The following is a 25,115-nucleotide window of genomic DNA, read 5'->3' as shown; positions in this document are numbered from 1 at the left end:
TTTGGAAAAAAGGTTCACTACCTAGTATTCACACCAGCTACGAACACTCTGTTCAACACAATGCTGTTATTGATGAAATATATCAACGATGCAGTTCAGCACAGTCCAGGCATCAGTACAAGATGTCTTTATAAGCATTTCAGTTTCACATTCGATGGTTTACAGGACACTTAAACATAAGTTTTATCCTCACCATAAACAGCCAGTTCATCTACACCCGGGAGATGATCCACTTCAATTTGAGTTCTGCAAATGGTAAAATGGCATAGCCTTCTTCACACCAGCTGTTTGGACTGTTCACATTACCTGGGTGTTTAAATTCTGAGGTCTACTTGCACTCTCTTCAAGAAGAATGGCCAAAGCTGCTTGAAGATATTCCTCTTGCATTGAAAAGGAAATTATACTTCCAGCAAGATGACATATCTCCCCATTTCTCTTGTGCCGTTTCCACTCACTTACATCTTCGCTTAATCAATTATTAGATAATAAACTCATAAAGAATCTGAAAGGTCACACAAATTAATGGTGGACTCAGCCACGTGAATTTGAACCAATATTTGTTTCGGTTCCGCCTGGCAGCTGATGAGCTGTGCGTTTGTGGGGAAGTCCAGTCAAACGAACATATTATTGTCGACTGCCCAGCTCTTGGGGGGGGGGGGGGGGGGGCAGAACTCAGGCCAACCTGGAACTTAAAAGTCAAGGAGAAAACTGGCCACTAATAAGCAGCAAGTCAATGTGACGTGAGCCGCATTGTCGGACCATGTGGGTATTCCTTGATGCCGTTGCTTTGTTCAACCAGCATCAGTAGTTTATTTAAGGGAAAGACTCCTACCTTGCTGCTGCGGGAAGCTATCCAAGAGTTATGGCTGGCCATCAGCCAATTAAAGCTCCAAGCACTTTAATATTGCTAGACAGGTACTTGCTGGCATTCAGTGACCTAGGCATGGCAGCGAATTGTTGTCTTGACAAGATAAATTTAATTTATTAAATGTCATATATATTTTAGTAGTTGACGGGGTGCGCCTAACCATTTTGGAATATATGACAAGTGAGCAGTGGGACATGAAGCAAGTGGTGTGTGGCACCATGCTTAATTCGCTCACACAATTAGGTTAGCTGTAGGAGCTAGTTAGGACATTGGTCGCTAACTGATTCGAGGTTCAGTAGCTGTTTGTGGCATAGACATTCGGTCTTATGCTTTAGGGCAACCGAATGGGGTGGTGGCAGGAGAAATGTCATGCAAATCAATCAATCAATCACTTACATATTCATTTCCCTGAGAAATGGTTCAGTCATGGAGGTCCACATTCCTAGCCACCAAAATCGCCTGATCTAACACCTTTACATTTTTGCGTTTGGGGATGGATGAAAAACAATGTATATAAAACAAAAATACATTCTTGTGAGGAATTAATTGTCCACATTATGGATGCGGTTGAGCAACTTAAGGACAGCCCTGAATAACTAAAAAGAGCAACAAAAGCAATAAAGAAGCATGCCAAGAAATATGTTGAAAATAGAGGACTCATTTTTGAACACTTATAAATTGGTTTTTATAACCCACTATGGTCTAGTGTATTGTCTCTGAATAAAATTTGACTTTTTCTAACTTTGTTTGGTTTTATTCAACTTATCTTACACCATTCTGCTAAGAATTAAATTTTCCACAAGTTTTGTTAAAATGTTTTATGTGTTTATTACCCATTAAACAAAGTTATGCACACTAAACATAAAAAACAGGTTTTTAACCCCTATTTATTGGTTTTCACCCCAGATTTCTCAACAAATACTGCAGGTATGGTTCTGGGACCTATTCTATTCCGCATTCTTCACATCAAAAACCAAAAGAATCAGTAATTCCTGCCCTTAATTAACACCCTAAAAATTTCAGTACGTCCTCATTTCACTGAGGTAAGTGAAACCCAAGTGAAATCTTTCGCTGTAACTCGCAAACTAAGCATTTTAGAATGTATGTTTTACATAAACTTTTTCCATTATTCTCATGAATAGAATAGGTTATGAAAATCCTGGGAAAACTTTGTGATACATGCTGTATATTCAATAAACAAAATAAATTTTTTTTTTAATAATCAATAAAATTTGAATACTTAAACTGACTCTAAACTTTTTCCATTATTCTCATGAATAGAATAGGTTATGAAAATCCTGGGAAAACTTTGTGATACATGCTGTATATTCAATAAACAAAATAAAATTTTTTTTTAATAATCAATAAAATTTGAATACTTAAACTGACTCTACCTGTATCAGTGTCAAAACTAACAGTAGCATGAAAACGTTTGCCATGTTTTAATATATCAAGTGTCAATGCTACATCCAAACTTTCTCTCTTTTCCTGAATGCGATACAAAGCACGTTCCAGATTTAACCAAAAGCTTATCTCTTGCAAAGCAGTACCTGAAGAAGGATCTCTATCCAGTTTTGTAACCTAAACAACACAAAATAAGAACAACTTAAAATCGATCAGTGATTAAAACTTTTTATCTTTTAAAATAAGAAAAAAATACTCATAATGCTACACATATAATTTAACTGTTTTTGTTTGAAAACTTTAAAATATATATGTATAATTATGTTAGGTGCCATAAACAAAATAACAAGCATATAAGACAAGTTTGAATATAGACTATTGTATCAATATTAAGAATTACATTACGAGGGTAAGTCAATTATTATCTGCAATTTAGTTATATTTTTGTTTATGTTGGTAGTACTGTTGTGTTTCGTACATTACACATGCGTGATTTAATTGTTATGTCTGTGCAGGTTTGATGCTGCTAGGTTAGTTCCATTATCACTGCCCTGCCGTTAACCATGACTGCTCCGCTTTCTGTTTGCACCAAAAAAGAGCAACGGTCAGTGATCTGGTTTTTGTGGCCGGAAGGTGTATCAGGGACTGAAATTTATCGAAGACTTTCGGTACAGTATGGGAACAACAGTGTGTTGCCGCAACAGAGTGTCTACGAATGGATTGAAAGATTCAATAATGGTCGCACAAGTGTTACGCACGATGAAGGAGCCAGACGCCCATTTACCGCCACAAAAGGAAGACATTGAGCGTGCACGTGACATGGTTTTCTTTAGACAGACAAGTGATGAAGTGGCACATCGTCTGCAAATTAGTCACGGTTCTGCCTACAAAATCATCCACAACAGACTTGGGTTTCATAATGTCTGTGCAAGATGGGTCCCAAAACAACTCACACAGTTGCATAAACAAACACGCTTGGACATCTGCCAAAAACATTTGGATCTCTATGGAAGCGAACAGGACATCTTCTTAGACAGAATCATCACTGGTGACAAAACATGGATCCATCATTACGAGCCGGAGAGTAAATGGCAGAATATGGAATGAAAACATGCAAATTCGCCCTGCAAAAAAAAGTTCAAGACCCAACCGTCCACAGGAAAACTGTTACGATATTTTGGGACTCACAAGGCCCAGTACTGGAACATTATGAGGAACGGGGCACGAAAATAAAAAGGTGCACGTTACAGTGAGATGCTTACTCCCAATCTGAAGCCTGCAATTTGAAGTAAACGCCGAGGACTGCTGTCGAAAGGTGTTGTGTTGTTGCACAACAATGCCCGTCCATATACTGCTGCCCACACTGCTGAAACGCTCCAGAAACTCAACTTTGAAGTTCTGGCTCAACCTCTGCATAGTCCTGATCTTGTCCCTTCTGACTACCACTTGTTTGGTCCACTCAAAGAGGCATTACGCCGTCAATTTACCTCAGACGAAACAGTAAAAGAAGCAGTGCATTCCTGGCTCACAGCTTAACCTAAAACCTTCTTTTATGAGGGCATCAGGAAGCTTGTGCAACGATGGACCAAGTGCATTGAAATGCAAGGGGACCATGTTGAAAAATGTAAATGTAGTTTTGCAAACTTTAATCTTATTCTAATTTAGTGAAAGAAAATTAAGCTTTTTGAGAGTTGTTAGTTTTTTTCTTATTATATAAATCACAAATAAGGGCCTTCACATATCTCAATCAAGTAGAATTTTGCAAATCAAATTTTTTTTAATTTTGCGTTTAAAAAATAAAATATTTAAAAATTTTGCGTTTTAGGATAATGAAATATCCAATTTGAAACATTACATCTTGAATTGTGCTTAGAAACAACAATATAAGCAACTAAATAAAAAACAATAAACATAAAAAACTGTTCTAAAAGAATAATTGTATTAGAAAAGCATCAGCACAATATCTTTAAATATTAATTGCAACTTGCAATCACATATTTTACCAAATACCACGTGTCCAAAAAGAACTATGATTTTAAGAATAAATATAGATTAATTTGAGCACTCATTCCAATGTGTATACCTTGAAGCAACAACAACCAAGTTTTATTTCACACATTCTCAGTCAGATAGCAGCTGCAACACTTTTGCACAGGCAAGCTGTTATGAGCCCATTATTCAGTACCATGGCATCGCCACAAAAGAAAGCACTATGTGTATACTGCAGAAATAAAATCAGAGTCTGTCATAGAAAGAAAATAAATGTAAGTTTATTGTAGAAATTTTTCACATGACAAAAAAGTACATAAGTGTTGTGATCAGGTTTTGAAAACCAGAAGAACATTCTGAAAGAACTCTCACCGAGTAGACCTAAATAAGAGCCAAGACAATAGAAAAGATTTTACTTGCTCAACAATGTTTCCAAAAAAACGGACAGGCCAAGAAGCTCCCATTGTTTGCCACCATTAAGTCCTGATTTGATGACAATGGATTTCTTATTCTGCGACTATGTAAAGGACATCATATACAAATAAAAAATCCAGTCACTCAACAACATGCTACAAAGAATAACAGTGGCTGTAAAAACGATTTCTAATAAATTTTCTTCATGTGGGAGACATGCTTGTCATAAAATGAAATGAGCTAGTTATTAGTTTGACACCCATAGGGTTGTAAATGGTACTCATATTGAGTTAGATTAAGAGACAAAAGAAATGTAGGCTTTGTTTTTTCATGTAATAAAACACATACATTTGTAATTCAAATTGTAATAAAGTAAATTTTTATAAACTACAGAGTTCCTTTTCGGATTCCTGGTAATGTTGACTATAACGGGCTTTGGTTTCACCAGGATACAACTTTATTAAATAACTTTGAATTTGAAATGTTTTTAATCTTATTTTACTTAAATTATAAATGGATATTCAACTTTTTTAATTCTATACTTGAATCTTAGGTACTTAATTGGATACAGCCATGTTAATGGCCAGTCTAATCTGTATTACTTATTTTATTATCTTTCTTTTGATGTTACTATGATGAGCTAGTTAACAATGTCTTCTTGCTAGAAGGAAATCACATTTTTTAGAAGTAAAATTTATATCATGAATCTGGATAATTAATTAATGTACATGCTACCTATGATAATTTTAGAATGAAATTCTAATATTTCTTTGATATTAAAAATGGACATTTTACTTGTTTTGATGCTCAACAATTTTCTTTTAAATGTTTTAAAAGGTTAGATTGTTATTGCTGTCTTAGGTTGAAATTATATAACGTAAATAATTTATAACGTGAAGAGTAATGTTACTATGCTGCACAGTCATCTTTTTATCTTCGTTTTGTCTAAGACTTATCTGATTTACTATAGCATTTGATAACATATTTTTGTTTAATTAATTCGCAGACTTGACTTGTTTTCTAAATTTCTTTCATTACTTTTTTGATTTTGAACCAAAGTTTAACTGTTTAAATGTATATTTAACAAATTAAAACATAAACAAACATTTTTCATGATAAATATTCTATTCTTTAATTCATGTTTTTAACCACCAAAAATGTTTATCATGTTCATTATTTTTATTTTGCAATGTATTGAAAATAATGTAATTAGTTTTATTTTAATTAATTTTAAATTAGAAATGTAAAATTATTTCACCAATGTGTTTACAACATTAACCAGCACTTCTATTTCATTGCTATTTTTACTGGAGGTAATTTTTTTATTGGCACCACTTGTAAACAATAAATATAGAACTTTATTTATTTACTTATTCAACAAAACAGATACCATAGTTTTTTATGAGAAATAAATTTCTACATGAAAAATACCAATTCTATCAACAATTCGAACCTGGTATTTCCAGATGAGAGGTAGACAGATATTACTATGCTGCCACAGAGATAGGTGGTAAATAAAACTTCTCTGTAGGATACCAAATTTCTGCTACTCTATAATGATTTCAATATGTACATTTTACCCTCTTATATAATACTGAATTTCAAAATTCCTACTGCCTAGATATAATTCTAACTATTTTATCTTTTGTTATCTTATACTTTTAATCAAAAATTTCTGTTCACTGTATCAAAGAACTATAATAAATCTAGGAAACATCTTGTAATGCTCTTTTCAGTGTCCATCTCATCTATTACAGATACCATTAATTTTACCACTGTTTTTTTTTTTTTTTTTTTTTAATCAAAACCAAATTGAGAATTATTTTAAGAAATCTTTTTAAAAAAAATGGGTATTTTGATCGAAAATCGTATTTTATCTTTTGTAAATAAAGCAATGAAGATAAAATGTATATTTAATAATTTATTTATTGATTCTTTTTTCTGAATACTGTGAGCTACAACTATATTAGTGACTGCAATTATTATTGTTTCTACATTGCTCTTTTACAATGTTTGCTGAATATTTTTAAAATGTAATTCATTTTTAAAGTAACTATTTTCATGTGTAAATGTTTTAATAAAACAAAACAGAAAGTTATTAAATTCATTTTAAGTAAAAGGTCACTAAGTTACTTACCTTTTGTATTTCCTTAATCCACCTGTTAACACCATTCTGTAAAGTATTTAAAAATGTTGAATCCTCGACTTTTGCTCCAAAATCAGCAACTTTTGGTTTACGCCCCTCTTCCGCAGCACGTTTTATAACAGCAGCTACAGCTGGATGAACAGGTAATGTTATTTCAGGTATATCAATATTCTGTTGTAAATGTAATAAACCCATTTCTAATTCAGCCATTTTCTTTTCAACTGATGGTGCCATTTTATCTCCATCCCTACAAATAAAGTAAAATAAAAATTCTAAAAAGCCATAAAATGCGAACACTCAAAAAAAAAAACAAATAGTCCAATTTAATTAATGTAAAATCACTCACACTTTAGAGCAGGACTAAAGTGGTATTAATGATAAAAATGTACTTTTAACATTTTAGTATTTATGACATGCACCAAATTGAATTTTTGTTTATCTGATGCCAGTCATCTTTCATAACAATCCTGTTGGCCAGTACACTAACTGGGTTAGCAATTTCTTTTAGGAAGATTTCATAAGAAAGCTAAGCTACCTATTGTAATGGGTATCATCATTCAACTTCCAGAAAATTTTTACACATCTTCGCATTTCACATCCCTGACATCCTAAAACCACCATCAGTTCAAAGGTTTACATATATGTATTTAATTCACTTTTTGTGGACACAATAACTGCCATAATTTTGCGCCGATCACTTTCAAATTGATAAATGAAATATAATGACCCAAAATCTCGGTAGTGGGGGGGGAGCTTTTTTGAAAAAACAAAATATCGCTATAGCTTTCTTATTAAGTAAAATATCGAATTCTTTGAATAAGAGCCTAAAACTTATCTAAGTAAAGGTTTTTGATATCGCCAACCATTGGCCAAAAGGGTGGAAAAAATAGGGTTTTGAAGGGAAAAAAAATTATACCTCCCTTAATAGGTACAGTATTGAATTGGTTTAAAGTGGTCCTCTAAACATTACCTAAAACTTTTGTCTGAAACAATTTTTGATATGACACAGCGGCCAGTATTCAGGCTGTTGATCACCACTCTTATTCTTCGAGAGGAAAACCACCCTGGCCTCCTTCTAACAAGTTGGGAATATCTTCCTTTCCATTCCATAATTTGCTTGCTATGTCTACTATTTGCCACGGTACCTTAGCTATTAGACCCTTGAAGACAGCTGCAGGGACTCCGTCCAATCCTGGACTCTTTTTATTTTTTTAATTTTAATATTGTGTCTGTAACTTCCTCCAGAGTGTATCTTCTGGTATCATATTCGATAACCTCAGTAACTTCCTGTTCCTGGCAGGGGAAAAGCTTATCAATCTGTCATGTTACTTGCTCCTCCTTGAGGATGAACAGACATCATCCAAAGCACCTCATGGCTATCTGATACCCCCGCCCTCACAGGTCCTCGTCTAAGTCCTGGCACAAATCACATCACTTTTCTCTTTTTGCACATTTTATTTCGTAATACAACAGTCTTCTGCTTGCCAGGTAAGCTTGTTCAGCTACCTCATACGCAACCCCCACCAATCGACCGTAACCTTTGTTTTCTATGCTTATTCTTTTGAAAAACCCATCTGAGATTGGCAATTTTGTCAGACCACCAGTAAGCTGGACTGAAATTCCTGTGCCGTGGTGGTATCTTTGAGATTTTGCTAACAATTAATGTCTGTAACATTTCAGGCAACGATTGAGGTTTGTCAGCAATCTTACTCGAAACATTTGCCATATATACATCAATCTGCCACTGTGTTAACCTCAAAAAAGACATTAGTCCAATTGTAAAAAACACCAGATTGTCAATTGTCAGAAAAGATGCGAAATGATCACTCACAGTCTCATCGCCCAAGACCCTCTACGAGCATAAATAATGATTCCAGTGACCATCTAGTATGGTGAGATCCAGCACAGAAGAATGCCCTCTTGCCTCAAATGTCAGGGTATCATCATTAAGGCAATATAAACCGATCGACTGAATGAAATCAGACAGTATTTCACCTCTACAGTTAGTATAGGAATTGCCCGTTAAAATGACTTGCTGTTAAAATCACCCATTATTATAATTTTTTTAGACTGGTTACAACTTCATGAAGCCTACCAATAAACTCATATACTATTAGGTCACACAGTTCAGCGTTATGTGCATCCTACCACTGCTTCAGTAATCTTGTTTGACTTCCAAATTAACATTTACTCAGAAGAATGTATTTAAGCAAGAAAAGATCTGAGAGATAATAGGCAGCCATTAATTTTCATCAAAGACACTCTTACACTTACCTAACCTCCTGCAATAGTAAATTTGAAAATCTAGCCTCTCTTGAATGTAAATACTCCTATTTAAAATGGAGGAAAATTAACTGATGAAACAAACTCAACCAATTTGAACACATAATTTTCACACATTACATTTCAAAAACTGAAAAGTAAACAGTAAGATTAAATTCTGTGGTTTATCAGACGCATCCAATTTTTACATTTCATAGATAACTTTTTTATCTTTATTAGCAAGAAAAATGTTACAATAGTTTTATTGTGTAAAAATAATTTTATATTTGAACTATTTCTGGATAACTAAACTGTCATTGGTTAATAAGGCTCTGGTAGAATTTTTTTTTTTATTACTTAAAGAAAAGATTTCTTAGTAAAAAATTAAGTAAGTAAAGAACTGTGCTAACCTGTAACCAGCTAAGTTCAAGTAGTCAGAATGTGAAAGAATTTTTATAAATAATGTAAACATATAAAATTAAAACATTTTTATTGAAAAAAATATAATTTTTTTTTTTTTAATATTTAATTTTTTTTATTATTATTATTATTAACAGATCTCATAGTTAATTGTATACAAACAGAGCTAATTTAAAACAATATTTGGCTTACCTATCAGCACGACCAGATTCTTTGACATAGCTTTTAAAATATGGAGCAATTGATTTACTAACAAATGAATGTAATGTCTCATAAGGTGAACCTTCACTAAAATTCATAACTCTCAGCTGAGACTGCATACTTTTATCAGCTTTTACAACACTACCTCTCTTAACAAAGACAACACTGCAAAAATAAAAACATGAATTTACATTAAAAAAAAGTATGAAACATAAACTAGGTATAATAATTTTCACAATTACTTTATTTTAATTTCAACAATAATTCAATACCCAACAAATTAGAAGTTGACATATATATATTTTTTTAAATTTATTTTCTTCAGCCCACAATGTTACATACAATGCAGTCTTGCTGTGTTTATTCTTTTCTTTTCAATAACTTTATGCAGTATAACAATGTCCAGCAACAAGATACAGCACAAGCACAATTAATTTTTATCAAAATTTCTGAAGAAAGACATTGATAATCCTCTACATTAATGATCTGGTTACCTTTTGGTAACCTTTGGTTATCTTTTGAAACCAATACCATTGTCATACATAAGCTTCCTTACTACTTTCAGTACTTAAAATATTAAAAATTAGAATTTAAATACTTAAATTTAATAGCTTAAAAAGATATCCTGCTCCTTTTTTTCACTAATGCCCAATATCATGACCTATCCAAAAAATAACAAATTCAATATTAAGATCCATGAGAACAAGCTTATTAATTTATTGCAGCAAATATTTCAACAGATAATTCAATACAAAAATCATTTATCAGTAATGTGCTGCTCCATGTGTTGTACTTTATAATAATTTTTTGTTACAATATTTTAAATCAGGTTCTATTATAGATGATTTCCTCAAATGACGTTTATGACATTTGTTTTGGATTTACTTTACCAAAATCGAGAAATTTAATCAGTAAATATCAGAAATCTTATACCAGATATCTTTTTACTATTGCATATTTTCTGTCATCAGACAATGGATGTAACCTTTTATAAAAAGTATTATCATCTTATTCTACATAAAAAATTTATTTGGACACAATACACACCTTACCTTTTTTCATATAAACAAACATGAACTTTATGGGTGCACATGATACATGATACAAAGGGATTTCCAAGAGACTTATATCTGTACTGTACTATCATTGGTATAGTACAATAAACTTGTTTAAATAAACTGTTTAGAGCCGTAGAGAATTTGTTTTGATTTCAAATCAGTCACAAAATTATGAATTCTATTATTATTATTATTACTGAAACTGGCTGCTCACTCTGTCATTCTGTGAGTAACTATACAATGTTAGTCAATGTTTATTGACTAACATTACACAGTTACTCGTATTATGATGTGTGATAAAAATTCATTGTTTCCAACATATGCAGACTCAGCAGAACACCATATTCGTTCCAGTTTAGTTTTGTAAACACTGAATGAATTTTCAAAGACTGCACACAAACAATGAAGGAACTTCAAATACCAAATGAAAATTGTAAAGCAGATAGAAAGAAGATGGCTATGTTATTTCAAGAATACGCGTGGACTATCCACAAGAAAACATGTATATTTTTCAATATTTGCTAGATGCCTATGGGGAAAAATTACTGACCTTTTAGTCACAAAATTTAATTACAAGAAAATAATTTTTTTAAAGAAGCATATAGGAAATGCCAATCAAACCTCGATTTATTTTGTCATATTTATGAGGACTATTTTTTAAATAAGGTTCAATTGGCTGTAGCTATTAAATTTTGCATGGCTGTCGAAACTTGCATGCACCTTGGCTCCCAGCATGCCTTGCACAAATTCAGACACCATTTGCAGTCGTAGCATCACTGTGAACAGTTTATATTGTGAATTTGAAATGTTTCAAATAACTGGGTGGCCAATTTTTGTGTCCATTGTGAAATAGTCTGCGATTTGATTTTTGGCCAAGATACATGTCAGCAGTGAACATTTATCACCAGATATGTGAGGTTTACAGCCTTAATTCAATGAGTGACAGAAGTGCATAAATGGGTAAGTCTGTTCAAGGACAGGAAGGATAATGTCCACAATAAACCACAATTGGGCCTACCTTATGTAAATCACAGATGATTTGGTGAGTCGAGTAGATGAAAAAATTCATGAAGATTAGCGATTTTATGCCCGAAGGGACAACAATAAACTCAGCTGCATACTGTGAGACATTGATGAAGCTTTGGCATGCCATACAGAAGTAATGTGAGCTACTGTCATCTAGAGTTTTGAGGCTGCATAACAATGGACGACCTCAATCTGCTGCTCAAACAGTAGAGCTAATCAGATCTTTTGGATGAGAGCAAATGGACCACCTACTGTACAGCCCAGACCTTGCACCGAGCTATTAACACTTGTTCTTCTACCTCTGAAGGAGTTTCTCGGCGGTCAGTAGTTTGATACTGATGCAGAAGTGAAAACAACCGTTGAAGACTGGTTGTCTTCTACGGATGGGCATAAACAATTCAGTAAAACGCTATGATAATTGTTTAAACAAACACGGTAAGACTTTTCTACAAGGTATGTAGAAAAGTAGCATAAAGTATAAAAAGTAAAATAAAAAATGTTTTTGACAAAATTTTTGCTAGTTTTGTTTGAATAAAAAAACTCACTTACTTAAAAAATAGCCCTCTTATTTTTATTTATGTTTATTTTTCCCCAGACAGTCAGGGATAAAACTGTTCACGTACGCACTTGTAGTTATCAGAGAGAGCAATGTACTCAATCTGACATTTCCTGCAGATGCCATAAACTAATGCCAATTTTTGTTTTTCATATTTTATGATCGCATAGGATAACTTGAATCAGTCCGTTATCCAAGTCTCTTTTAAGGGCTTGTTCAGGCCTTGCAGTACTTCAGACCCAGTGCTTTTTCATATGTTTTGATTTCCATGCACTTAGTAATGTTGAAAATGTTTGTATTGTGAATTTTTTTCTTGTGAGTGTGAAGTGAGTGTTTTTGTACCTGATTTGTTCTTTTAATTTTATCTTGTTTATGTTGTCTTCTGGTATAAGGCCAATTTCCTTCAGCTCCTCTCTTATTTCTCTGATTCATCTGCATCCTGCCTTGATATTTTTCAAGTTGAGATTGTACTGTACCAGGTGTTTCAGAAGTCCCAAATCTTGCATCCTCAATGATGTATCCAAAGAATCCTAGTCTCTTCTTACGCATGATATCAGTGATGGGTCCTAACTCTTTGTGCATGACTTTGTTGGGCACGATCCACCATTGCCCATCTTTTTGATACTTTTTTGTTTATGCAGGTTCTTCCAATTTTTCTTTCTATCAATCTTTGATTGTTCAATCAGGTGAAAAAGTGTTTCTGCTGCATATGTGGCTTCTGGTTTTATAACTGTGCTATAGTGCCTTATTTTTGCATTTAAGGATAGACATTTTTTTACTGTAGATGTAGTAGGTTAATTTTCATGTTTTAGCTAGTTTGTTTGTTCTTGTTTGGATTTAGGTTTTTTCGTTTAGGTTGTTTGTTATTATTTCTCCAAGGTATTTAAATTAAGTTACTATTTTGACTTTTATTACCATTTACGTTTACTTCTTTTAATTGTGTTAGTTTTTGGGGCATAATTTCTATCTTTTTAAATATTTTGAGGCCAATTTTATTTTTAATATTTTAAAGTTCTAATATCTGTGTTTTAGCTTCGTCAATGTCGTTTGTTAGCAGTGCCAAGTCATCGGCAAAACCAAAGCACTTTGTTTTTATTTTTGAGGAGCATTTTTTGAGCCATTCCCTCATTGCCATTTCTAGAGCACAGTTGAATAATAGTGGTGAGAGTCCATCGCTTTGGTGCAGTCCTGTTTTGGATGTCAAATGGTTCTGAGAGTTTGCTACTGAATTTCACTTTTGTGTTTCTGTTTGTGAAGATCACTTTTATCATGTAATTAATTTGGGATGTAATCCAAGGTGTCTTAGAATTTTTTATAGGGATTCTCTGTGAACGCAATTGTATCCTTTCTTGAAGTCTACAAACATTATCACAATGTCTCTGCAACTTTTTCTGTTGTAATCCATTATTAGTTTGAGACTCATGTTCTGATCTGGACAGCTCCTCCAGGGTCTGAAACCTTCCTGGTATTCTAGTTATTTCTCAAGTTGTAAATCAATCATATTGAGGATAATTATTGAAAGAATATGGTATGTTGTGTTTAGGAGTGGGATTCCTTTTGTAGTTGTCAGGGTCTGTTTTGTCCACTTTTATGTATCGGGTGGATGAGGGCTCTTGTCCAGTGTTCTGGTAGTTGAACAAAATAATTGGTATCATTCTCCTAAATGTATTTCTGAGTGTTTTGAATTTGAATTTTTATAGATAAGACAAGCACTATATATGTAATCGTCTGCAAAATAATTAATTATTATAATACATTATTATTAATTACAACTAGCTAAATAATTCAGTCAACATAATTTTCTGGGTACTTTTTCGTTTTATGCTACCCAAAATTTTTTTTTCATTTTATGCCACCCAAAAACTCTTGCCCAAATCAACTCAAAATTTTTTAAGCATTATTGTTATAATTATAGATATAAATTAAAAAAACTTAACTTACACTCACTAACCTCAACTAATTAACAGTAATGATTTGATTATTTAAATAATAAATAATAGCAAAATTATTGAATTTATTAAAACACTGAAAACATTACTATGTTAAGTAGTCAAGGGTAGCTCACTTCGCTCGCTAATTAACACATTAATATTATATATAAGTTATTTGGTAATTAAACAGTATATTTTATTACAGATATATGTAAATGGTTATATTGAATGAGTACAACTAATGAAATTGAATTTAAATGGACGTGATAGGTGGCTATGCTAAAAACAAACTTGTCGATCAGAAATTTGTTTACGCAATAATACATCATTACAAGATACACAATCATTTAATACTATTATTATGTTTTTACTGCTGGTCAAAGGAATTTACAAAAAAATAATTATTATATTCCCTTTATTTAATACCCAAAAAATATATTAAAGAATTTTTTGACAAAAAAAACTTTTTCAATTTTTTCTCACGTAAAAATTGTTTTTTTCAATATAATAATTATTTTTGAGTGATTCTGAGTTGATTTGGGCAAGAATTTTTGGGTGGCATAAACCAAAAAAGTACCATTTTCTGAATTTATTGTACATACACAAGGAAGTTTTTCATTGGAAGCAAAATAACAGAGATTAACAAAAAAATATATACATGTCAATTTTATCTCAAAAAATTAGGCTAGTTTCATAGTTTTTGAAAAAAAATCCCATAACTTCTTTGGGTGTAATCTAAAAGCATTCATATTCATTTTTACTAAATGATAACACTAAAATTAAGTCAAAGCTTTATGTATTAAAATAATGGAACAAAGATAATATATACCATATCTAATTAGAATCAGTTGATTACTAACTATACTCACTCAATTTAAAAACAAAAAGTCTATTTATGAAAAATAGCTCAGAAAGCAAATTAACTATAAGAATATAACAACAGAAAAAACCTACTGCTTTTACTCACCTTGTCATCTTTGGATTAGTGAAATGGACTTCATTAGATATATAAAAAACTGACAAATCCTTATCATCATCGCTTTCACTTCCCTCTCCTTCATCTTCTAACAGAAATAAGTAGATTATTGGTCAACAACAATAAAAGTTAAAAATTAACATTTTGTTCATTTTCAAAAGCAGCAAGGAACTCCATTTTTGCGACCATTCTCTATGATTGGCAGCACCAATCATAGAAAATGGTCGTAAAAATGACCAAAAACGTTTTGAAATAAGTTTATTAACAATATTTTATCACACAATTTAGTTCAGGTTGTAAATACAAACACTAAAATTCTTGAATATATAGTACTGACTTTCAAGAAAAAGAACATAGTATAACTAAAATTAAAGACAAATTTATTTAAGTTAAGAAAGAAAATTTATTTTTTGCAAAATTACAACTAAAAATTTGTTTGTTGTATTCTAATAAATTAGTAAATGTTATAGCTTATAGATTTAAATAAAACTAGCAAAAGCAGGTCTATGAAGATTGCAATCCCTATTGTCTATAGTTTATGATAAGTGCACATAAATATTACGAAAACCTGTCTAATATTAGATACTAACAGATTACTTTATTGTATAAACATTTTCTTTACATAGTCTCTTTTGATTGCTTATCTACTTAATCCATATCTTGTAAGATTCTCAACTTCTGGTAAATATATTAATATTTAGTTCTCTACTACCTTCCTTTCTGTCATATTCCACTGTCTGTTTTAATCTTATTTATTTTCAAAATGAAGTGTTTACCCAGCAACAAATTCAAGTCATTCAGAAATTTTTTTAATTCACATGTTTTTCATGCCAAAAGGAAAATGTCACCAGTGAATCTTGATGTTTTTACTTTTTTCCCCTAGATAATTAATCCATGCAAATTTTTCTTTTAATTATTGTTTATAGACTTATTTATTAATAACTGTATTATTTTTGTATGCAATTTGAAAAAGTAATGGTGATAAGATGCAACCTCATCATATTCCTTTATTAATCAGAGGTTTTCTTTTTTCATCACCGACTCTTTTAAAACTATTTGATTCTTGTTATCGATTGTAAAGTTTTCTTTCTTATATTTTATTCCATTTTCCTTAAAATTTTAAAATACTAGGTATACAGAAAGAATGTTTGTGTTTTAATTTCTTTTATCTCTGGGATGTGGTGTACAGTGTTGGTTGAAGGCTAAAATCAAAACAGTTTTATTTTTGTACATGAACATAGGCTGATTCCTTATCTTTCCACTTAACAGCACCACTAACAAAGATGGCAACTCGTGAACAGAAAACTTTGTTTTACAATTTGCTAAATGTGAATCTCTAGTTACATTTCAACGTGTGTTCCATAGGAAGTTTAATTGTCATTCTACAAGAAAGAAGAATATAGAACAACAACCACTGGGGTCTGAAGAAAATGTTGACCGTGTCAGAGAACCTTTCCAGCACAATCCTAAGAAAATTTGTTGGGAAGTCTGACCATGAACAAGCCATGCCAGTGATCAAAGTATGGAATGTTTTAAAGAAACTCTTACATATGCAGTCCAAACTGTTTAGTTAGTTACCAGTTTTGAAGCCTACACACTATGCTTTGCAATCAAAATGTTGCAGCATGATGAACTGAGCTTGATAGAATTGTGTTTAGTGCTGAGTCAATATTTCATCTTATTGGAAAGGTTACACATAATATCCGTATGTGGAGGGGTCAGAAAATACTCATGAACTCTTACAATGCAATGTTCATTTTTGCTGAAGCCAGCATAGCTGGAGTTGCTTATGCTGCATACATGGCTCTTTCTTCAACTGCAAGATGAACCAGAGAATTTTATTTGGCAACAAGATGGTGCACCACCTCACTAGCAAGACTACACAGAACTGGTTTAATGCCACTGGATCAATCGGCATGGACCCAATAACAGAGTTTGTTTACAGTGGCTTCCTCGGACATCAACCAATCTGGACTCATGTAATTTTTTTCCTTTGGGGTTTTATAGAGGAACTTGTGTTTGTGCCTCCACTACCTCTGAGCTACCCAATTTGAAGAACAGAATTAAACTAGCTGTCCCTTTCATTACTCCATTACTTTCATTAGCATGCTAATCAAAGTATGGGATAAACTTTCCTATGAGTGGATATGTCACATTGAACACTAATAGGGAAAAAATGTAAGTTATGCTTTCATTTTATTTGCGATTCATTATTGTAAATCAAAGTTAAGAGATATTAAATAGCTTTAAAACTCTGATATTTTTTTCTGTGCACCTGTATTTTTCCCATCTTACATTGTCTGATATGCCTTCTACAAATTTACAGATGTAAATTTGAAAAATGTAAAAAACATATTAGTGTTTTTATTTTTCTCACGCCTCCTTCTACAAATAATCTCAGGGCCAGAATAGTTTTCCTTCGGCCCATGCTCTTATATGGTTTTCTTCTGGCACCTTTCATTACACATTAAATTGACCTGTAAATTAGCCAAGTGAACATTTTAATGAAAGAGATGTTTAACTGATAATGTGACAGTTCTCACACCCCGCCTACTTAGTATGATTACAACTACACTATTTTTTTCCAAAATCTCTAGGGTACATCTCCATTCTCATGAACACTACATATTAATCTATACAGTCTATTTATTCCTGCTTCTTCTAAACAAGGTAATAATTTTGAATTTTCCTCTTGTTTGGAACTGTTACTGTGCAAAATTTCATCACGATCGAAGTAAACTGCATATCTGTATGAAACAGACACACAAACATTCTTCTTTATATATACAGAAGAAACAGATCTACCACCTGTGCCAAATCACATGGTTATAATAGTGACAAAAAAAATCTGGATCAAGGTTACCTACTTTGCAGAATAAATACCGATATGATGAACTGCCATTCAGAAATACCAGCTGTTACGGAATGAAAAAATGAAATAATTGAACATGTCCAACTTAATTCATTTCTACTTTCACTGTTCTTGTTCAATTTACAACTTAATTCATTTCTAATTTCACTGTTCTTGTTCAATTTAATGCCTTTTCTATAACTATCAACAATCTTAAATAAAAATAAACTTTTACACTTGCTAACTTGTTTATCAATTAAATAAGCAGAACAACTTGTAATTGGTACAAATAAGACGTGTTCTTAATTTGTTACAGTTTGTAAACTCAAATTGGGCAAGAGCAAAAAACTTACATATAACTTTTTTATTAAAATGCAATTCTACACAACTTTGTGTAAATTCAGTTAATAAGGAGAAACTTATTCTTTTAAGATGTAGAGTTTTACACTTTTAAGGTGTAAAAAATATTACCAACAGAAGTTTTATAAGAGCATTTTAGGGATAACACATACATGAAATAATTTTTTTAACTTCTAAACATTCACATTTAGAAAATTAACCCGTAATGATTTTATAAACAAGCATATATTTAAAACAAGCAGGCCTATCTGTACCGATACAGAAAAATAAATCTAGCGTTTAAAAATCAATACTACCATAAAATGGAAAACACAAAATTAATTACATCAGTAGCGATTAAACCAATAAAATTACATTAAAAAACTGTTTTTAACAGATATCTCGAGTGTAATATATCGACCTAGACTATAAAACACGAACTAACTTGACCAAAAACGTATTTGGTTAAATTCAATTACATTACTTTATAAAATTACAAAAACTTATTATTAATAAATATATATTTCAACTCTGACATAAGACATAAGTTGTATGCAAAATATTTTATCAAGCAAGGAAAATAAGGTTACATAAATGTTAGATTAAACACAGAGATCATTAGAACACAAAAATTTTAACGTACCTTTAGAAGAACTACGCTGAATAAAAAGGGCAGAAACCTGTGAATCGCTAAGAAATTTTTTAATACAATCCTCCTTATTTTTATCATCTAACGCGGCATTCAAAGCAAGAGGAGTAACATCATTCTCTTGCAAAAGTAATGTTACTATCTTACGTATATAATTGGAAAATTATTAATAGCAATTATTTTAAATGTTTCATATAGTACATATATGTTTCAAGTAGCATAACTGTACATAACATTTCGAGCCAAAAAAAAAAGAATGCTATGCAAAATCAGCTAAATATGCATCATGATAATAATTATTCATTCATTCTTTTGAAAAACAATTTTTGTTTGAAGACAAGATGAATTTATTTATCCTCATTATTTGTTAACAACAACTGTTTTAAAGAATAAAACTTAAAAACTGAAGGGTAAACAGTTTTAAAAGATTAAAAAATTATTAATAAGGGGTTATATTAAAACATCTTTACCAAGAAATAAATAATTGCATTTTCAGTATAGTTTGAACAATTCTGTTAGATGAAAATTACATTTTCACTACTAAATTAATTTATGTATGTTCCTAGGCAAAACGGTAACTACTTTGATATCCCAAAGGATGAATGATCCTCTTACGGGTTCTTCCAATACTACATTCTTTGGACTTCTTTTTTTCTGGATTGTTAATCATGGAAAATTAATCAGTTGCTACAACATTAACACTCATCTTTCTTGACCCTAACTAAGATAGTAATCTACTTTTACCTCAACCAGATCCTTCATCTAATCATCCATTTCCTTCTTATCCTACATCCTTTTTCTTTCATAAAGATATTATAAAAATTGCTTCCAATCATTATTGATGAGGAAGATGCTTCTTTATTGAAGTTAAATATAGTCATGACTCCAACTGTGGAATTGATCAGAAACTAGTTTTTCCTATTTGAAGATATCAGAGAAAGCCAAAATAGTAATAGAGTAGCTATTGGATTATATAAGGTCAAATTTAGGGAGTTTAACAACTTAAACTCCAATAATAACTTATGGTACTCCAATAAGGGAATCTGTAATTTTTAAAGTCTACATCACATAAAACTAGGTCACGCCCTCTGATTCTGTAATATTATAAACAAATATAAAGCGTTTATTCATTCTAACTGGACAGCCAGTTGACTATTTGGCACATGTTAATTAAAAAATAAATAAAAATAGAATTAATGCACACTTTTTCTAATATAATAGTTATTTTAGTAGAGGATAGAAATACACTAAAAAAAAGATAAAACAATGAAAATGTAAAAATGGGAATTAAATCCAACAAAATACAAATTATATCATGCTGTAAAAACAACACTTTAAAATAGTCATAAACATAATCTATAACATCATAAAAGAAAATTTGATAAAGCACACATTATATTACAACTTCTCCAAAAAGTTTTATATATATATTTTTTTTAAAACTAACCAAAGAAGTGAGCTAATAATTTATACACATCTAGCAACATTGAAAAAAGATTGATATTTAATTTTTAAAACGCATTATCATAATTTATTTTTGTTAATCATTGTGATAATTTTATTATTTTTTTTAATTATAAAACAATATAACAATATATCATAAATAGATTTAATGATCATAATTGGTGATATAAATATATAAGTAGGCCTTACTTAACAATAGGTAAACGAATATTTAACATTAATTATTATATAATTAATAACAATAATTTATTCAATAACAAATAACACAGATTACATTTAACATAAATATACAATTAAAAATTAATTCTTAATTACTCCATTACAGTAGTACAATTCTTAATTACATAAAATAATGCTGTTAAAATAATAAACTACCAATAGAAATATAGACTTGTACTGAATAAAGTAACTGAATACAAAAAAAACCTTTAGTTGTGCTTTAGTGATTTGAATACTATACTATATTTATTAAAGTATTTATTTGAATAAGGATTTATGATAATTAAGCTAAATTAACCCACTGGGTTCTATAATAATTAGTTTTTTCAGGTTTCAAACAAACCAATATGCCATCAGACAAAATCATGAAGTAGTAATTCATGGAGAATTACTACAGAGCTTAATCGGATGAGGCTAAACCAAGTAGGCTTTTCCAGAGCTCTTGGTTGGAAAAGCATGGATTGGAGCACACGACCGCCAAGACAGAGATGGTATGGTTAACAAGAAAGGAGATTGACACAATCATCCGCATGAAGGTACAAGACAAAGAAATTCAGAAGAAACAATCAGTTAAATACCTAAGAGTGATGTTGGACAGGAGGCTCACATTTTGAAACCATCTTAGGCTGGTGGTGGACAGAGCATCGATGAGGGTGGTGGGTCTAAGCTTAATCATGCCGACTGTCAGGGGACCTAGTCCTGCCAAGCAAAGGCTTCTTATATTGACTGCCCAGTCCATCAACCTATATGGGGCAGAGACATGGGGAGATTTATGATGGACATCAGAAAAAACATAAAAAGTAAAACCCAAGTTCAAAGAAAAGGAGCACTAAGGATTGCCTATGCATACTGCACAGTCTCTGAAACTGCAATACTTGTGATATCTAGGGCAATCCCAATTGACCTCCTAGCAAAGAAAAGAAGGCTGAAACATCTCACCGAGCAAGAAACAGGAGGGAATGAGGCTAAAACGGAAGCCTGGAAAATAACCTGAGTATTTTGGCAGCAGAGGTGGAAAAAGGACGAAAGGGGCAGATGGACTGTCAACTGATAAAGAAGGTGAAGCAATGGGTTGAGCGACAGCATGGAAAGGTGAACTTCTACCTTATCCAATTTCTGTCAAAAAATAATAATAGGCTACTGTGTAAATAAAAAAAAATAATTTCTGTGTAAATAGGCTACTTCCACGCCTGTTTACACAGAATGATAACATACGATATACAACACTCATTCTTTGTGTGCAATCAGTGGCAGAACGAGACGAGATCTTAAAGACATGATAGGCAGCTTCAGTCCTGACGGCGTTATCGAGAAGATGCTGCATTACAGAAAAAATTGGATGGCAGTTGTAAGCTATATATACACTGTTCTTCAAACAAAGAAGAGGAATGGATGCTTGGAAGACTGTTAGGAGAAAGGCCAATTCCCCATAACACACGACGTAGGAAGACAGGATTAAGGAGACAGATAGAAGGAGGCCTCCATCAAAAGACTAAGTCACAGTGACCCCAGCTTGAGGTTTCTATGTGAGAGCAGATACCAAGTCAAGTGTTCCTGGAATTAAGTCTTGCCAGTTTGGTACAGTAGTACAGCCCGTATTACTGCAGAAAGGTTATGTTGTTTATCAACGAAAGGTACTAAATTACCCCATCATTTTTTTCTGTTTAGTCTTCATAACCACCATAAGATATTACTTCTGAGGATGATATGTATGAATGTAAATGAAGTTAGTCTTGTACAATCTAAGATCAACCATTCCTGATTTGTATGGTTAACTGAAACCCAACCACCAAAGAACACTGATATCCATGACCTAGTATTCAAATCCTTATAAAAGTAACCTGCCTTTACTAGGATTTGAACCTTAGAACGCTCAACTTCAAAATCAGCTGATTTGCGATGAAGAGTTCACCTGCTAGACCAACCCAGTGGGTCACTAAATTACCCCCTATGTAGTTTTTATTTCTTAAGAATCTAAAATCTATTAAGTAGTAACTCAAAGTAAAAGTTCCGTATATGTCCCAAAGTTTCTATTACTTTTGTTTAACAACCTAATACAGCCATTCTTGGAAATGGCTATATATCTAATTAACAGCTTTACAAAGGAGAATGAAATGAAGACAGGTGTATTCCACACAGCGACTGATCACTTTGTTTATCGATAAACGTTGGCTGTGTAATAAAATTACTCTCAGAGAAATCAACTTGATGAGGATCTCGGTTTTTTTGTGCATCAAAACCATACAAAATCAGCGTATACTGATTATTATTAAAAAGAAATTTATATCTCCATGTTTTATTCAGTACAAAACTATTGTAATTAAATAAATTTGAAACTGCTTATCAGTAACAATGAAAATTAAAAAAAAAAAAATCATTTAATTATCAATAACTTGTAAACATTAAGTACTTAATTCATTCATACATATATGTGTACACATGTAAATATATATATCTATATAAAATCTTGGGTGCAATCTATTAATTTTAATATTTTTTTATAATCATAAACTAATTATTAAAACAATAAATTAATATTTATTACAATTTTTAACATAAACACTTAAATACTATCTCAGTGTTATCTATAATAATAAGATAACCTGCAGTATACATTATGTGTGTATGCTAAAAACAAATAACCAGTAAAACCTTTGTATAATATGTTTGGTGCATGCATACAGAGATTTATGATAATTCATTTACATAATTATTTTTTCACACCTTAATGAATCTGTACTGATTACATGATAATTTAGAAATTATCTTTTCATATGTACAAGATGAACAAAAATCTCTTTGTATACAATGATATGGTTTCGGACTGGAATATTAAATAATCAAACTAATTCTTATTTTATAAATATGAAAAACTACCACATATTATAGTATACATAAATCACTTAAAATTTTTCATAAAAACATCAATACGGTATAACAAAAATACAATCACATAACAGCAAAATTTACATGTTTACACACATAAAAAATATCTATCGTGCTCAATTAAAAATGAATGGTTAACATAAAATAAATACAGCAACATGGGATTAAAAAAAGTTAAAATTTGATCAAATTAACTACATAACTAACTACAATAATTATTGTAGTGGTAGTAGTACAGTTTGAATTATTTTTTTACATGTAGGTATTGTTAGTAGTTTTACCACAAATAATATCAATAGTGATATAATACTTAACCCTACATTTTTGAAAACTAATCTTTTTACATGATTTAAGTTTTGGCTTCAAATAATTTTGATGGGCTGGTAATAAAAATTTCAAATTTGCACTGATTGCAGTGTTTTTGTAGATGTTTATGGAAAATAAAATAGTTTCTTGTGTACTGTGCCAATAAAAAAATTATAACTTCTCAAAAATCATGAAAAACTTGCTACAAGCAATACAATTTTGACTTAATAAAAGGGATTTATTGACCTGGTCAATGTAGTCCCGCAAAAGCTACAAGATGCTGCTAACTACTGCTTACACTTTGTGCTTAGACTTTGTGCCAGATGCTTGGAAAGTTGCTTGGTTGGTGCTATTGGAAAAGGGTAGGAATCAGGAAGTAAATGTCACTGGCTACCGTCCTTTGTGCCTACCGAGTACACTTGATAAGCTATTCGAGCGCCTTCTTGTGGGTAGATTGACGACTGAGTTGCATGCTAGGGTAGGTAGTATGGTTTTCGCAAAGGTAGGTTCACAGTGCATTCTCTCAACCGAGTAATGAAGCTGGTCGATGAGGCTGCTGCTGGATCCTAGCATATCAGGATGATTCCGGTTGTTGAAAATGCTTGCTATAGCCTGCCCTGGCGAGTGACTCATGATGAAGTGGGGAGACGTGGTGCAAGTGTGTACTCCAGCGGATCATAAATCTGTACCTGTCCCGTAGGTATGTAGCCGCCAACTCTGAAGTAATGCAAATTACCCATGAGTTGGAGGGTGATGTGTCGCACAGGGCTCGGTTCTCGGTCTTCTGCTGTGGAACGTCGCATATGATGTTGTGTTGAGAATCAGGTATCTGGAAGGGGTCACGGCTGTAGGTTTTGCAATGACCTGACCCTGGTAGAATATTATTTACATTTATAGAAATGTACATAGTACTGTGTTTCCAAAAAAAGTGTTTCTATTATTTATACACCAAAGTTATTTTACTTTTTTTTTTTTTTTACATATGAAAAATGTAAAAATTAGAAATGAAATAAAATTAATTATTAAACCAAATTAAATGTACTTGATTAATTTTATTTTAACTTAATGGCTAACAGAAGTGTTAGTTCTCTGTTTACTATATTTATTTCATTGTTGTGCAGTGTACTTTGTCAGTCATTTATTTATTTTT

The 25,115-nt window shown here is 31.7% G+C and overlaps 1 pseudogene; it reads right to left on the bottom strand.

Annotated features, from left to right (window-relative positions):
* The window catches only part of LOC142317889 (dynein heavy chain, cytoplasmic-like), a 61,654-nt pseudogene that overhangs the window by 13,127 nt on the left and 23,412 nt on the right, over positions 1-25,115 (bottom strand).

This window comes from Lycorma delicatula, chromosome 1, assembly GCF_047948215.1.
Source record: "Lycorma delicatula isolate Av1 chromosome 1, ASM4794821v1, whole genome shotgun sequence".
Classification (NCBI taxonomy): domain Eukaryota; kingdom Metazoa; phylum Arthropoda; class Insecta; order Hemiptera; family Fulgoridae; genus Lycorma; species Lycorma delicatula.
Note: the sequence above shows the minus strand (reverse complement) of the source record. Positions and strands in the feature narration are given on the sequence as shown.